This window comes from Ananas comosus, linkage group 21, assembly GCF_001540865.1.
Source record: "Ananas comosus cultivar F153 linkage group 21, ASM154086v1, whole genome shotgun sequence".
Taxonomy (NCBI): domain Eukaryota; kingdom Viridiplantae; phylum Streptophyta; class Magnoliopsida; order Poales; family Bromeliaceae; genus Ananas; species Ananas comosus.
In genome coordinates, this window is record NC_033641.1 from 5,980,997 (window position 1) to 5,995,893 (window position 14,897).

Consider the following 14,897-nt stretch of genomic DNA (forward strand, 5'->3'; position numbering starts at 1 on the left):
CGTGAAAAAAATCTGAAAACTACACTGTGTACGGTACAATCATGTAAAGTGTTACCATTTACAACACTATGTACGGGTACAACCATCAACTAGTTTATCGTTACAACCTGTGTACGGTACAAACCATCAACGTGTACCGGTTAAAATGTGTACGGTACAACCATCACATGTTACCGTTACAATGCTCTTTTGATTTTCTATTCCGTCATCGTGTACGTGACAGCCTCACGGTAGCCGTACACAAGCAAATTTCGGAAAAAACTTTCTAATCCGACTCCGATTGATTCTAAACCTATAAATAAGCTATGGGGTTCTCTAACTGAATCAAGCATCACTAAAATATATGTTTCAGAAATCCTAGAGGCTCGGATTTACATCTAAAACCTATTTTCTTCATAAGCCTCTTTTAGGTCAAATCGAGAGATTGTAATTTGATATCAATATGTCGATTTGATCTTCGCTTTGCTTGGAGTTTTCTTCCTTGGTTTTTATCGATACTCTAAGCGAAGGAGTCACCATACACATGATTCTTCATGATGGAGTCGTGGATTCGGCGTGATTGACGGCGGTTCGTGTGATCGGATCGTGAGCTTCTGGATTCGGAGTGGAGGCGTTTCGTGATTCGGACAGTGGCGTTCGTGATTGAGACGTGAGGGCGTGGACAACCCGGAGGATTGCGCAAGATTCATAGGAAGTTAAGAGAGGTTGAGTCCGTGAGTCGTAATCACTGTAATCTTTCTCTTAGTGAATTATTTTTTCGCGTGTTGGTCCCGGGTTTCTTCAAGTTGAGAGTTTTTTCACGTAAATCTCGTGTGATTTTTATTTTTCGTAGTTATTTTATCGCATTGAGATTTGTGGTTTTTGACTATTACACCTATTCACCCCCCCTCTAGGTGTTAGATACAATCTAGATAGATCTTGGCTCCTCAAAAACTTACAGAGTCAAGTGGTCGAACTAATGGAGAACAAAATATAGGTTTAATTCCTATAAGCAGTTTGTGAAATTTGTGTTATGCAGATTGCAAAACATTGGAAAACTGATTGCAAACTATCTACAGCAGAAACTAAGTCTTGATATTTGCTTATAGTGATGTTGGTGTCGAATTCCCTGATCTTGACGCCGATCAAAGATTTCCTCGGAATGTGTAGGGATGCAAAACGACTATGAAAGACCTCGGAGAGTTTGCACCCTTCGACTGGATCAAGCGATTCGGCTGATGAGGGATCGGATCAGCCGAGTTCGAAAACCTCTACTATGGAATTGGTTCGGCTGGATGAGCCGAATGTACGAAAAATACTAAAATCTGGGTTGGCCGATGAGCCGAATGCCTTGAAATCAACTCGTAAAAACAGTACAAGAGTCGAGTGTGCCTGAGGGCATACAGACTCGGTTGATCTAGCTTAATTCTATTCCTAAGGAAAAACAGTAAGTGCGGGAAAGTAAAGGGTTACAAGTAGACTACTCCTAGAAAATGCGAAGAAATTGCAGAGGAAATAAAGGTGGTCTTCTGTTTTTGGAAAAAAGATCTCTTTCCAGGGCGTCATTTACCTATTTATAGATTGCCCCTGTTGATCAGTTATTTCTTATCCATGATCGGCCACTACTCCTATATTTTCGGACCACTTCCAGCCGATCGGAAACCGCTTGCAACCACATGCGGTTACTGTAACTCCCCTCAATTACGTGCGGCAGTTGCTCAAAATTTCTTCCGATGCTCCTGCTGCACATCAAAATTCCTACCCTTAAGAAATAGGGTTAAGTGGAGTACTGGCGTACCATATGGCCGCACCTTATTGGCCTAACAAGTGACACACATTTTTTATCATATTCTTATGTTTATTGTATTCGTCGATTATCTTTGAGCTTAACAAGGTTTTCCCCCCTCTTTGGAGTTCAAACTTTCCATGTCTGCTGTGGGTACCTCACTCCAAACTGGGCATACATTCTTAGATTGATTCTCATAGGGGTATAATCAGTTTGGTTTGATTTCTTTGTCGTGTGTTTCGATCTAGTTGATCATGGTTCAGCGTTGTACGCCCTTGTATCTGGCTTCGGCCAAGACACCGGCTTCAGCCGGCTTTCGCATTGAGCATATCAGCATGACTTAGTCACAGCACTTGGGTGCATTCATTGACACTAGGTCAGTTTGGCCACCGACCAGGGGTCGTCCAGTGGGCGCATAAATCAGGTCGGTGCAGGTAATGTGACAGGCAACGCTTGAGATCTACGGACCAATATGGCAGGCACGAGACTGGGTTTGATTTTGGACTATTTACCCTTGAGGCATCTGTTCAGTTGAGTTTCTATTACAGTAGTAGTTGGTTCTTGCTTATTTACTATCATGTATCTGTTACTACTGTAGTTGCTTTTGTATCATGATATATATGTATATATATATATATATATGTATATATACATATATGTATATGTACATATATGTATATGTATATGTATATATGTATATGTATATATATGTATATGTACATATACATATATGTACATATACATATATGTATATGTACATATATGTATATATGTATATATGTATATGTGTATATGTATATGTGTATATACATATATACATATATATTACTATATATATATATATATATATACATATATACATATACACAATATCATATATACATTATATTAATATTATATATACATATATATATATACATATATACATACATATATACATATACATATATATATATATACATATATGTATATATATATTGTATATATATATATAGAACAATATATATATTGTTCTATCTCCTTTGTTTTCCAGTGAATACGATTTGCCTTCGTGGCTCCATCATATCCACTGTAAAACGTTGATTGGTTTTCACCCCCCATTTTCCCCAGGTGACTCGGGCGAGGAGTTGATTCTTGTGGCGACGTGTCACGCCCCGAGCCCGATCCTTTTGGCCGTTCGAGAGCGTCAACAGACGCCGAACGGACAGAGCCTCCTCGTCCGCCCAAGGCAACAAACAGTATCAATAGATATAAATTTTGCATAAGCAGAAGCATACACAATGGCTTGCACGAGGGCAAGCAATAGCCAATAGTGAAAGTAAAACAACTACACATAGGAATTAATTACATTTTGCATTTATTTCTTTTTACATCCAATCTTCTAAAATATAACATTGATATTAAATGAATTCTTTTACATCATTCATTTCCTTTCGTTAACAACTATAATCATCAAATACAAAAGATGATAATATAAAAGGGTATGCAACTAAAAATAAAACATCTTAAGCGGCCTCTACCTAGGGCGCCTGCCCTTACGCCGGTGTCTGCCGCTGTCGCTCTGCGTCCCGGCTTTGTGGAGAATAGGGGTGTTGAGAACTCACAACACAAGTTTCCAGTGGGTTCGGCAACCAACTCACGCCGACTATCCCACTAGATCTAATCAGCATAATAGAATAAAAGAAAGGAAGTAACCAACTAACAAATGCACTTATTATGCTGAACATAAGAATGCGATGCTCGATATAATGCTCATGAGAAATGTAAGATTTCAATTTCTTTACCCAATCTCTTGGCTAACCCGTAGTTTTGCTCTTAAAAATCACCACCCAAAATCCTATTTAACACGGCGGAGATACCCGCTACAACCCTATAGGACCGGTCCTCTGGGAGATACCCGGCTATGACCCAGTGATGTCGACTCCGGAGCACATCGCCCGAGGGGGGAGCTACCACCTCGAGCAAGGACTAAAAGGTGAGTACAATCAATCCTACACTTGAGATTCCAAGTTCAATCCGTTCCTTAACTTTTAAGGAAGACCATGCCTCAAATGACCCTTAACGTTATAGTTGAAATATCACAAGTGTCTCAATCATTCTTGCTTTGCCTTCTTTACTATCACTAGTGTCAATACACTACAAGTTTTTGTACTCATGCGCACTTGTTCTCTAAGTGCTATGTTCTGTTTTCACACCAAATGTTCAAATGTCACACTCGTTTTTTAAGTGTTCTTAGACTATACAATGCACCTTACTAGATTATGTCCATGTGTCACTTTTGTTCACTAGCCCCTCTAGGTTCTTGTTCACTTGTCATGCATTAAATAGGATTATAATCTCTAATTCTTACACAGTATCTCATATTGAAATTAAATCACAATCATGCAATAAAAGCTCACTAATAACCCTACTATGCAAGATGCTCAATGTATAAATATAAGTTCAAATATGACACTTTAAACATAAAGGATTTCGAGGTCCTTGGAATGCACCACCCACCTGACGGTTGTAGGGATGCTACGGTGAATTTCTTGGAAATTTTGAAGCCTAGTCCGCAGTGCTGCGGCTATCTGTACTGAAAAATGACGTTTTTGTCAATAACTTTGCGTACACTCCTGTCGGATTATGCGTCGAACCGAGCGTTCCAACGCGTTTAAACACCCTCAATTAGGTTTCTAATGATCAAAATAGATCAAACCCAACTTGGCAAAACCCTCTGGGTATGCCTAGCATATTGTATCTATTAAATTCTAGGGTTTGATCTTTTGTTACAAGCAAAAGAGAAGCTTGTTGAAGATTAGGAACTAAGTTAGAACCTTCCCAAAACCTTTCTAGGGCTTAAAAGTACAAACCCTAGAAATCCGCATTAAAGCTCCATGAAGAAAACTAGGATTCATTGGATATTCAAAGCTCTACTACTCTTCTAAAGCCTCTAAAGAGACCAAAACTTAAGAACTTAGGGTTTAAAACCAAACCCTAAAAGAAATCTCACAAAAACTCACCTCTATTCCCAAGCTCTACCAAGTCCTCCTTGTTGGAGAGCTTCTAAAACCACTAAAGCCACCCAAGATCCCTCCTCAAGCTTCTTCTTCTTCTTCTCCTTCAAGCCCTAGGTAATTTCTAGAGAGAGAGGAGAGGAAATGAGAGGGAGAGAGGTGTGTGTGTGTGCTGTGAAAAGGGGAGGGGGATGGGCCATATAACATGTTGCAACAATTGCAACTAAGTCCCCCAACTCTTTCTCTGTGCACTGCCCAGACTGGGCATTTTTCGCAGTGAGGGACCGGTCTCCCCGACATAGGACCGGTCCCCGAGAGCTTCTCCCGCGGACTGCGCAGGCTGCACGCGAAGCAACCGGTCTCCCTCGATGGGACCGGTCTCTAAGGGACCGGTCTCTCCTCGCAGGGATCGGTTCCCGAGAGCTGATTTTTCAGGACTTAGCCGATTTCTCGGCCATCTCGCTGCCTACGCATTCGGGGACCGATCTCTCCCACCAGGGACCGGTCCCAGAGAGCACAAAACCTGCAGTTTACAGATTTTGATTTCCAAAGCTCTCGAAGGTCCCCTAGTAATGCACTTTTGCATTATTTGACGCCTTCGGCCTCTCCGAAGTGTACCAACCTCGCACTTTGGTCAATTTGACCAAGGTTCGAATTTAATTACCGAGGTTTCGGTATGTTACATTCTCCACCACTTAAATTTAGTTTCGTCCGCAAAACTTACTTAATTGAGACTTAAACTCATACCTCAATTCAGCTCGTTAAAGAGGTGAGGATAGTGCTCCCGTACTGCGCTCTTGAGCTCCCAAGTGGCTTCTTGATCATTGTGATTGCTCCAACGGATCTTAACATACGGGATCTCGCGATTTCGTAGTTTTCTTATTTCTCGATCGATGATGTACGCCGAGAACTCCTCATAGGTCATATCCTTTTGGATCTCGGACGGTTCGAACGAGAGAACATGATCGGGGTCGTGAACGTACTTGCGGAGATTCGATACGTGAAATACATCATGCACTCCCGCAAGCCTCGGTGGTAAAGCTATCTTGTATGCCACCGCGCCGACCCGCTCCAATACCTCAAACGGTCCGAGGTACCGGGGACTTAGCTTCCCCCGGAGCCCAAACCGTCGATTTCCTCGCATCGGCGATATCTTTAGAAAGACGTGGTCGCCAACTGCAAACTCTATGTCCTTTCTCCGCTTCTCGGCATAGCTCTTTTGCCGAGATTGCGCCGTAGTGAGTCTTTGGCGGGCAAGGCAAACTTTCTCCTCTGCCTCCCACACTACATCGGGGCCGAGAGTCGCTCTCTCACCCACATCGCTCCAATGGATTGGAGAGCGACACTTCTTTCCATAAAGGGCCTCGAATGGCGCCATCGCGATACTTTCTTGGTAGCTGTTATTGTACGCGAACTTCGCCATCGGTAGATGATCGTGCCAACTACCCTTATAGTCCAATACACACGCTCGGAGCATATCCTCGAGTATTTGTATTGTCCTCTCCGATTGACCATCACTTTGAGGATGAAATGCCATGCTAAAGTCGAGCCGTGTGCCTAAGGCCTCCTGTAGGCTCCTCCAAAAATGAGACGTGAACCTCGGGTCCCGATCTGACACGATAGACACGGGCACCTCATGAAGTCTCACAACCTCGTTGATATACAGTTGAGCCAACTTGTCCTCCGACCAAGTAATATGAATCGGTAGGAAATGTGCTGACTTCGTCAACCAGTCTATTATGCATCGTGTCCACCTTGAGATCGAGGCAACCCGGTCACGAAGTCCATTACGATATTTTTCCATTTCCAAACGGGTATAGGTAAACTTTGCAACTTTTCCGCCGGAAACCGCCGCTCCGCTTTTACTTGTTTGCAAGTAAGACATTGCGCAACAAACTCCCCAATGTCTTTCTTCATGCCCGGCCACCAATAGTGCAATTTCAAATCTTGGTACATTTTGGTGCCGCCCGGGTGTATACTATAAGGAGATTGATGCGCCTCTTGCATAATCGCCTTGCGTATGTCCTTATTCTTAGGCACACACCAGCGGTTTCTAAACCGGAGTGCGCCGTCGGTACCAATGCCAAAATCATCGGCACTACCGCTCTCAACTTCACCGCGCACCTTTTAGAGATACTCATCAGAAGCTTGTAGCTCTTTTATCCTCTCCAACAAGGTCGGTTGCACTACTAACGCGGCAAGTGTAGTCGGCACTCCCGGCTCCACTACTTTCAAGCCAAGTCGTTGCATCTCCTTTTGCAACAATGGTTGGGGTGTAATTGCCGAAGCCAAATTTTCTCCTGATTTTCTACTAAGGGCATCGGCCATCACATTTGCTTTCCCGGGGTGGTATAGAATAGTAACGTCATAGTCCTTCAACAATTCTAGCCACCGCCGCTGTCGCATATTTAGCTCCTTTTGGGTGAACAAATATTTAAGGCTCTTGTGATCCGTGTAGATCTCACAATATTTCCCATATAAGTAATGCCTCCATAATTTTAGCGCAAAAATAACCGCCGCTAACTCCAGATCGTGGATCGGGTAGTTCTTCTCATACGTCTTCAATTGGCGCGAAGCATATGCTATAACTCGGTCGTTTTACATCAAGATACACCCGAGTTCAACGTAGGAAGCATCACTATAAACCACAAAGGTCTCCCCCGGCGTCGGTAGAGCAAGTACCGGGGTTGTGGTCAATCTCTCTTTTAACTCCTCAAAGCTCCGCTCGCATTCGGGGCTCCAAACATATTTCACCCCTTTGTGCGTAAGGCGCGTTAGTGGAGTAGTTATTTTTGCAAACCCCTCCACGAACCGCCGGTAATAGCCCGCTAGTCCAAGGAAACTGCGGATCTCCGATACGTTCGTCGGGTGAGGCCAATCTCTAATTGCCTCAACCTTCTTCGGGTCCACCGAGATACCATCGCCCGAAATTACATGACCAAGGAAAGTGACCTCCGATAGCCAAAAGTCGCACTTCTTCAACTTGGCATATAACTTCTCTTTTCGGAGTATTTCCAACACGGTCCTCAAATGCTCCTCGTGTTCTTCCTCGGTCCGAGAATATACCAATACGTTGTCAATAAATACCACGACGCATCGGTCCAATAGCGGACGGAAGACTCTATTCATTAAGTCCATGAACGCTGCCGGAGCGTTAGTAAGCCCAAACGGCATCACTGTAAACTCATAATGGCCATACCGCATACGGTATGCCGTCTTGTGCACATCCTCGGAACGTATCTTCAACTGATGATACCCCGACTGTAGGTCTATTTTTGAATACACCCTTAACCCTTGCAACTGATCGAATAAGTCATCAATCCTCGGCAACGGATATTTGTTCTTCACCGTGACCTTATTCAACTCGCGGTAATCCACGCAGAGTCGAAGTGTGCCATCTTTCTTTTTAACGAATAGCACCGGAGCTCCCCAGGGTGACGCGCTCGGCCTCACGAAGCCTTTGTCGAGCAGGTCTTGCAATTGTGCCTTGAGCTCCTTTAGCTCCGCCGGTGCCATTCTATACGGATTGGAGCCGCCCCGGGTACCAAGTCTATAACGAACTCGATCTCTCGGTCCGGTGGCAAACCCGGTAACTCCGCCGAAAATACATCCGGGAACTCACACACCACTCGAATACCACTAAGTTCCGGGTGCTCCATCGGGGCTTCTACCACGGTCGCCAAATAGACTTCACAACCACCCTTTATCATCTTCCTTGCCCGTGCCGCCGACACAGTCGCCGCGAAGAGCGAGCTTCTAGCTGCCCGATACACTAGCTTCTCTCGATTAGGCTCACAAAATATAATCACCTTACTTTCGCAATCTATCACGGCATAATACTTGGAGAGCCAGGTGGTCCCCAAGATCACGTCGAAACCCTACATTCGATTCAACACTAACAGGTTGATCGGCATGACCCAATCGACTATCGGCACTGGGCACGCTACACACTCTTCGTGAACATGGAAAGTATGCTCGACCGAATTCACCGTCCAATAGTCATAATGATGCACAATCTTAATGCCATGAGTCCTAGCGAATGATGCATCTATGAATGAATGCGATGCACCAGTGTTGAATAAAGCTCTAGCTCTAGTGCCTCTGATCGAGATAATTCCTGCCATGATGTCGTTGGGAACAGGAATCGGCTCCTCCTCCACCTGAGTGGCAAAACCAGCCCACTCGGTGCTCTCAATGCCTCCGGCTGACGTGATGAAGATGAGCGTCCAGCCGACATAGCCGGTGGTAACCCCACCTGTTGCCTCGGGGTATAAGGAACTGATGCCGAGGTCGGTGCAGATGAACCCCAGCTAGGGCACTCTCGCGACACATGCCCAGGTTGGCCACACTTGAAGCATTTCCCATCCCGCTGCGGGCATGACGGCGGTTGATGGTTGCCGCTGCAAATGACACAACGAGATGGCTTCCAACCCCTTGACTGCTGTCGGGGATACCGAGGGGGTTTCTTAGCGTTCGGCTGGCCCCCAGTGCTACCTGCTGTTCGCTTCTTGCTCTTCTCCTTGGCCTCGGCTGCGGATTCATGCTCCTCGCATTTGTGGGCATAGCCATGCTCCGCCCACAATGCCCGATCAAAGACCTCCGCAAAGGTCGTGAGCTTAAGGATTTGCACGGCCCTATGAATCCCCGGCCGCAATCCTCGGGGAAACAGTCTGCTTGGTCCCAGTCATCCCTAACAATATCCGAGACGCAGTCAACGAGGTTGGAGAACTCCTGCTCGTAGTCTGCCACCGAGCGATCCCCTTGCCTCAACTTGCGGAATTTCTCTTGTAGCTTCCGCTTCGCCGTATCGGGGAAGTAATTGGCGAACACCGCCCTCCGGAACTCCTCCCACAACATAGGCGGAAGATCGGGCGATCGATCCCGCCTAACACGCTTCCACCACACCTTCGCCGCCTTCTCGAGGCAATGTGTGGTCCTTCTCCAAGGTGTTAAGGTCGTCGAAAAGTGTCTCCATGGAGTCGATCCAGGACTCCACCACCGCCGGTTCCACCACTCCCCCTTCGAAGGTAGATGGGTTGAACTTTTGAAACTGAATGAGAGCCGCGAACGCGCGCTCCCGCTCCGCCTCCTCCGCCACACTACCGGGGTTCGAGGTTCCCGATCCAGCCGGCACCATCGTAACTGGCATGGCTGCCGCGGCCACACCCTCGGCCGCACTCGGCACCACTGCAGGAGGCGTAGGGTGCACGGCTTCCACGGGAGTCCCCTTGGCGCTGTACGGATTCCGCCTGCTGCCGCACTACGCCAATAAGCGCGGCCATCTGCTCCCGAAGCTCCCCGTCGCCACCTGCTCCGGGTTGCATAGGAGCCGTACTTGACTCCTCGGCCATAGACCTTGTCCGCGGTCGACCACGAGGCAACTTAGGTCGTCCACGAGGCGGCATTACTTCCTGAAACGAAGCAACTCACGTTAGTTACTTAGACAACATACTCGATTATACCCAATCCGGCGAAAGCATAAAAGTGTATTCATTTCCATTCCAAAGCGTCATGTCGTCGGCTGCCGATCACAACACAAGGAAAAGAAAACAAATAACAACTTAAGTTTAGTCCCTAACCACATTAGAGACATAATTACACCGACCCAATCCATGCCTTCGCTATAACTTGTTCAACGTCACTCACGTTTTCTAGATCCTTAAGGTTTTTCCATTCCTAAGGGTCTCTAGGTCCACCCTATGCTTTCACTTTTGGCTCTTTTACGCTCTGATACCATCTTATCTGTCATGCCCCGAGCCCGATCCCTTTGGCCGGTTCGAGAGCGTCGAACAGACGCCGAACGGACAGAGCTTTCCCTGTCCGCCCAAGGCTAAACAACAAGTATCAATAGAGTATAAATTTGCATAAGCGGAAGCATACACAATGGCTTGCATGAGGGCAAGCAATAGCCAATAGTGAAAGTAAACAACTACACTTAGGAAATTAATTACAATTTGCATCATTTCTTTTTACATCCTAATCTTCCAAAATATAACATTGATATTAAATGAATTCTTTTACATCATTCATTTCCTTTCATTTAACAACCATAATCATCAAATACAAAAGATGATAATAAAAAGGGTATGCAACTACAAAATAAAACATCTCAGGCGGCCTCTACCTAGGGCGTGATGCCCTTACCACGGTCGTCTACAGGCTCGCTCGGTCCCGGCTCTGTGGAAATAAATAGGGGTATAAGAACTACAACAAAGTTCCCAGTGGGTTCGGCAACCAACCACGCCGACTATCCCACTAGGTCTAATCAGGTATAATAGAATAAAAGAAAGAAAGTAACCTACTAACAAATGCAACTATTATGCCTGAACAATAAGAATGCGATGCTCGATATAATGCTCATGAGGAATGCAATATTTCAATTTCTTTACCCAATCTCTTGGCTAACCCGTAGGTTTTGCCCTCAACAAACTCACCAACCCAAAATCCTATTTAACCGGGGAGATACCCGCTACAACCCGATAGGACCGTCCTCTGGGGAGATACCCGCTACGACCCAATGATGTCGACTTCGGAGCACATCGCCCGAGGGGGAGCTACCACCCTCGAGCAAGGACTAAAAGGTGAGTACGATCAATCCTACATTGAGGATTCCAAGTTCAATCCGTTCCTTAACTTTAAGAAAAACCATGCTCAAATGACCCTTAACTCTAAGGTTGAAATATCACAATGTCTCAATCATTCTTTGCTTTGCATTCTTTACTATCACTAGTGTCATATACACTACCAAGTTTTTGTACTCATGCCGCACTTGTTCTCTAAGTGCTATGTTCTTGTTTTCACACCAAATATCACACTCGTTTTCTAAGTGTTCTAGACTCATCAATGTCACTTACTAGATCTATGTCCATGTGTCACTTTTGTTCACTAGCCCCTCTAGGTTCTTGTCACTTGTTATGCATAAATAGGGTTATAATTCTCACATTCTTACAAGTATCTCATATGAAATTAAATTCACAATCATGCAATAAAAGCTCACAATTAACCCTACTATGCAAGATGCTCAATATATACATATATGTTCAAACATGACACTATAGACATAAAGGGATTTCCGAGGTCCTTGGAATGCACCACCCACCTTAGACGGTTGTAGGGATGCTACGGTGAATTTCTTGGAATTTTTGAAGCCCTAGTCCGCGTGCTGCGACTATCTGTACGAAAAATGACGTTTTTGTAAATAACTTTGCGTACACTTGTCGGATGGTCGAACCGAGCGTTCCAACGCGTTTAAAACACCCTCAATTAGGTTTCTACATGATCAAAATAGATCAAAATCCAACTTGGGCAAAACCCCTCTTTGGGATGCCCTAGCATAGTATCTATTAAATTCTAGGGTTTGATCTTTTGTACAAGCAAAAGAAAGCTTGTTGAAGCATTAGGAACTACGTTAGAACCTTCCTAAACCATTTCTAGGGCTTAAAATACAAACCCTAGAAATCCCCCATTAGAGCTCCATGAAGAAAACTAGGGTTTCATGGTATTCAAAGCTCTACTACTCTTTTAAAGCCTCTAAAGAGACCAAAACTTAAGAACTTAGGGTTTAAAACCAAACCCTAAAAGAAATCTCACAAAAACTCACTTCTATTCCCAAGCTCTACCAAGTCCTCCTTGTTGGAGAGCTTCTAAAACCACTAAAGCCACCCAAGATCCCTCCTCAAACGTCTTCTTCTTCTTCTCCTTCAAGCCCTAGGTAATTTCTAGAGAGAGAGGAGAGGAAATGAGAGGGAGAGAGGTGTGTGTGTGTGTGCTGTGAAAAGGGGAGGGGGATGGGCCATATAACATGTTGCAACAATTGCAACTAAGTCCCCCAACTCTTTCTCTGTGCACTGCCCAGACTGGGCATTTTTCGCAGTGAGGGACCAGTCTCCCCGACATGGAACCGGTCCCCGAGAGCTTCTCCCGCGGACTGCGCAGGCTGCGCGCGAAGCAACCGGTCTCCCTCGATAGGACCGGTCTCTGGGGGACCGGTCTCTCCTCACAGGGACCGGTTCCCGAGAGCTGATTTTCCAGGACTTAGCCGATTTCTCGGCCATCTCGCTGCCTACGTGTTCTGGGACCGGTCTCTCCCACCAGGGACCGGTCCCAGAGAGCACAAAACCTGCAGTTTGCAGATTTTGATTTCCAAAGCTCTCGAAGGTCCCTAGTAATGCACTTTTGCATTATTTGACGCCTTCGGCCTCTCCGAAGTGTACCAACCTCGTACTTTGGTCAATTTGACCAAGGTTCGAATTTAATTACCGAGGTTTCGGTATGTTGCACGACGGGAGGACGTTCTAGCTAGGCTATAGTAGTGGTCGTCACCATGGTTACTTTCTCTTTCTGCGTTTAATAATTTAAATAATGAATGGTTCAGTTAGATAATCACTATTATTGTGAGAAAATTCACCCATTTCGGGAAAGTCAGACCCACCCGATATACGACGCCTCATGTCGAACAACAAGCGCAAGGAATCTGAAGTCTCCAAGTCCCCTTGCAATAATTAAAAATCAGCTAAGAGCTGAATTACATTCTTAAGGCAAAATCCTCACCTTATACAAGGTTGTAGCTCGAATCCCTGATTTGGTTCACTTTAGTACCTCAAGTTTATCCTCTAAAGGCTCTCCAATAGCAGCCGAAGATAATCCGAAGGTCCATCGCAACCATGCTGCGAACAATCGCCAAAACAGCATTAAAACACTATATACTAGATAATCTAGTCAGAATCTCGCTTAATCAGTTTTCTAACTGAAAATTCTGCTTACTCCTGGTTGAAACACCCTCTAAACCAGCCTCCAAGGTCAGTAATTCAACTCAAATAGATTCGAAAACCTGCTGCAAACAAAATTCCAAAACTGCATCAAGTTGCTTGATTAAACTTCGTATAGTTTCGAAATAAAGTCATTAGTTAACTAATTACCTTTGCCAAGCCTCAAACCAGCTTTTCCTTGAATTAAAGTGCAGAAATCACAGCTAGATAACCCCTCTCTAGCTACTGGAATTCCCCTCTCTCTCTCTCAGCTGGGAGCAATGATACCAAAACAACTCAATTTTCAACATTAAACCTCAAACTAGAGAAATCTTAAATGATTTACCTTTAACCAACTTTAAAGCAACCTTTCTCTGAGCTAGAGTGGTTAATTCATAACTAAATAACCCTTCTTTACTGTTCAAAACAGGCTCTAATTCAGTTGGAAACAAAAAAATCCAAATGACTCAAAATTCGATATGAAATCGCAAACTAGAGAGAAATCAAATTAATTACCTCTCTACAGTTGAGATTCAGCTTTTCTGAGAATAAAACTCACAAAAACTTAGTGAAACACCTCCTCCCCACGTACCCAGAGCTTCCTTCAAGTTTCCAAGTCAGCAAACATCAAGCGGAACGCGCAATCGACGCGAATCGGCGACTTTCGCGTAGAGAGAGAAAAACCCTAGAGAGAGAAAAAGGGAGAAGGTGGGAGAAGCTTTCTCTGAACTCCAGCATGCTTATCTGAACATCAGGGGTTGAGCAGGGAGCTTGTAGATAAACTTGGGTAGTGAAATGACCAAATTCTCCTTGCTGCCCCGCAGCTGCTGCCATTGCTGCTTGCTGTACCGATACAGCATAATGCCTGTACCGATACACAATGCAGAAATGACCCAATTCGCAGGAGCAATGCACTTTCTTGTCTCCGACAATCCAATCACGCTCGAACTTATTCATAAACATTTTTAAACTCTTTAGAATATGTAGGAAGGTTCCGCTTATCATTCCACACACTCGAACTCCGCAAATTGCAAAAGTTCAGTGTATTACAGACTTATATACAAATATTGCATTATTAATTTAATATGATCAAATTAGGATAAAGTTCAAGTCGAATCAAATTAGAATTTGATCGATCTAACAAATTAAGGAAACAATAAATTTAAATATAGATTTATTCTTATCCTTAATGGTTATTATATTAAAAAGAGGATTATTTCTCTCTATATAATATATGGGAGTTTTTAGAAAACTTTAGCCGTCATCTCTCTTCCTCTCTCTTTCCTTATCTCTTTTTCTCTAGTAAGAAAGACATTCTTTGCAAGGGAGCTAGCACCCCGGTGAGGATATCGATCAAATCACCAACCTCGTGTGGATACCTATAGAGGC

The 14,897-nt window shown here is 44.5% G+C and overlaps 1 long non-coding RNA gene across 1 annotated transcript; it reads right to left on the reverse strand.

Annotated features, from left to right (window-relative positions):
- Positions 13,076-14,225, reverse strand: LOC109726493. Its single transcript, XR_002220534.1, has 5 exons — positions 14,025-14,225; positions 13,855-13,925; positions 13,680-13,780; positions 13,525-13,591; positions 13,076-13,427 (listed from the first exon to the last, which is right to left on the reverse strand). It is a non-coding gene; the product is annotated as an uncharacterized LOC109726493 (long non-coding RNA).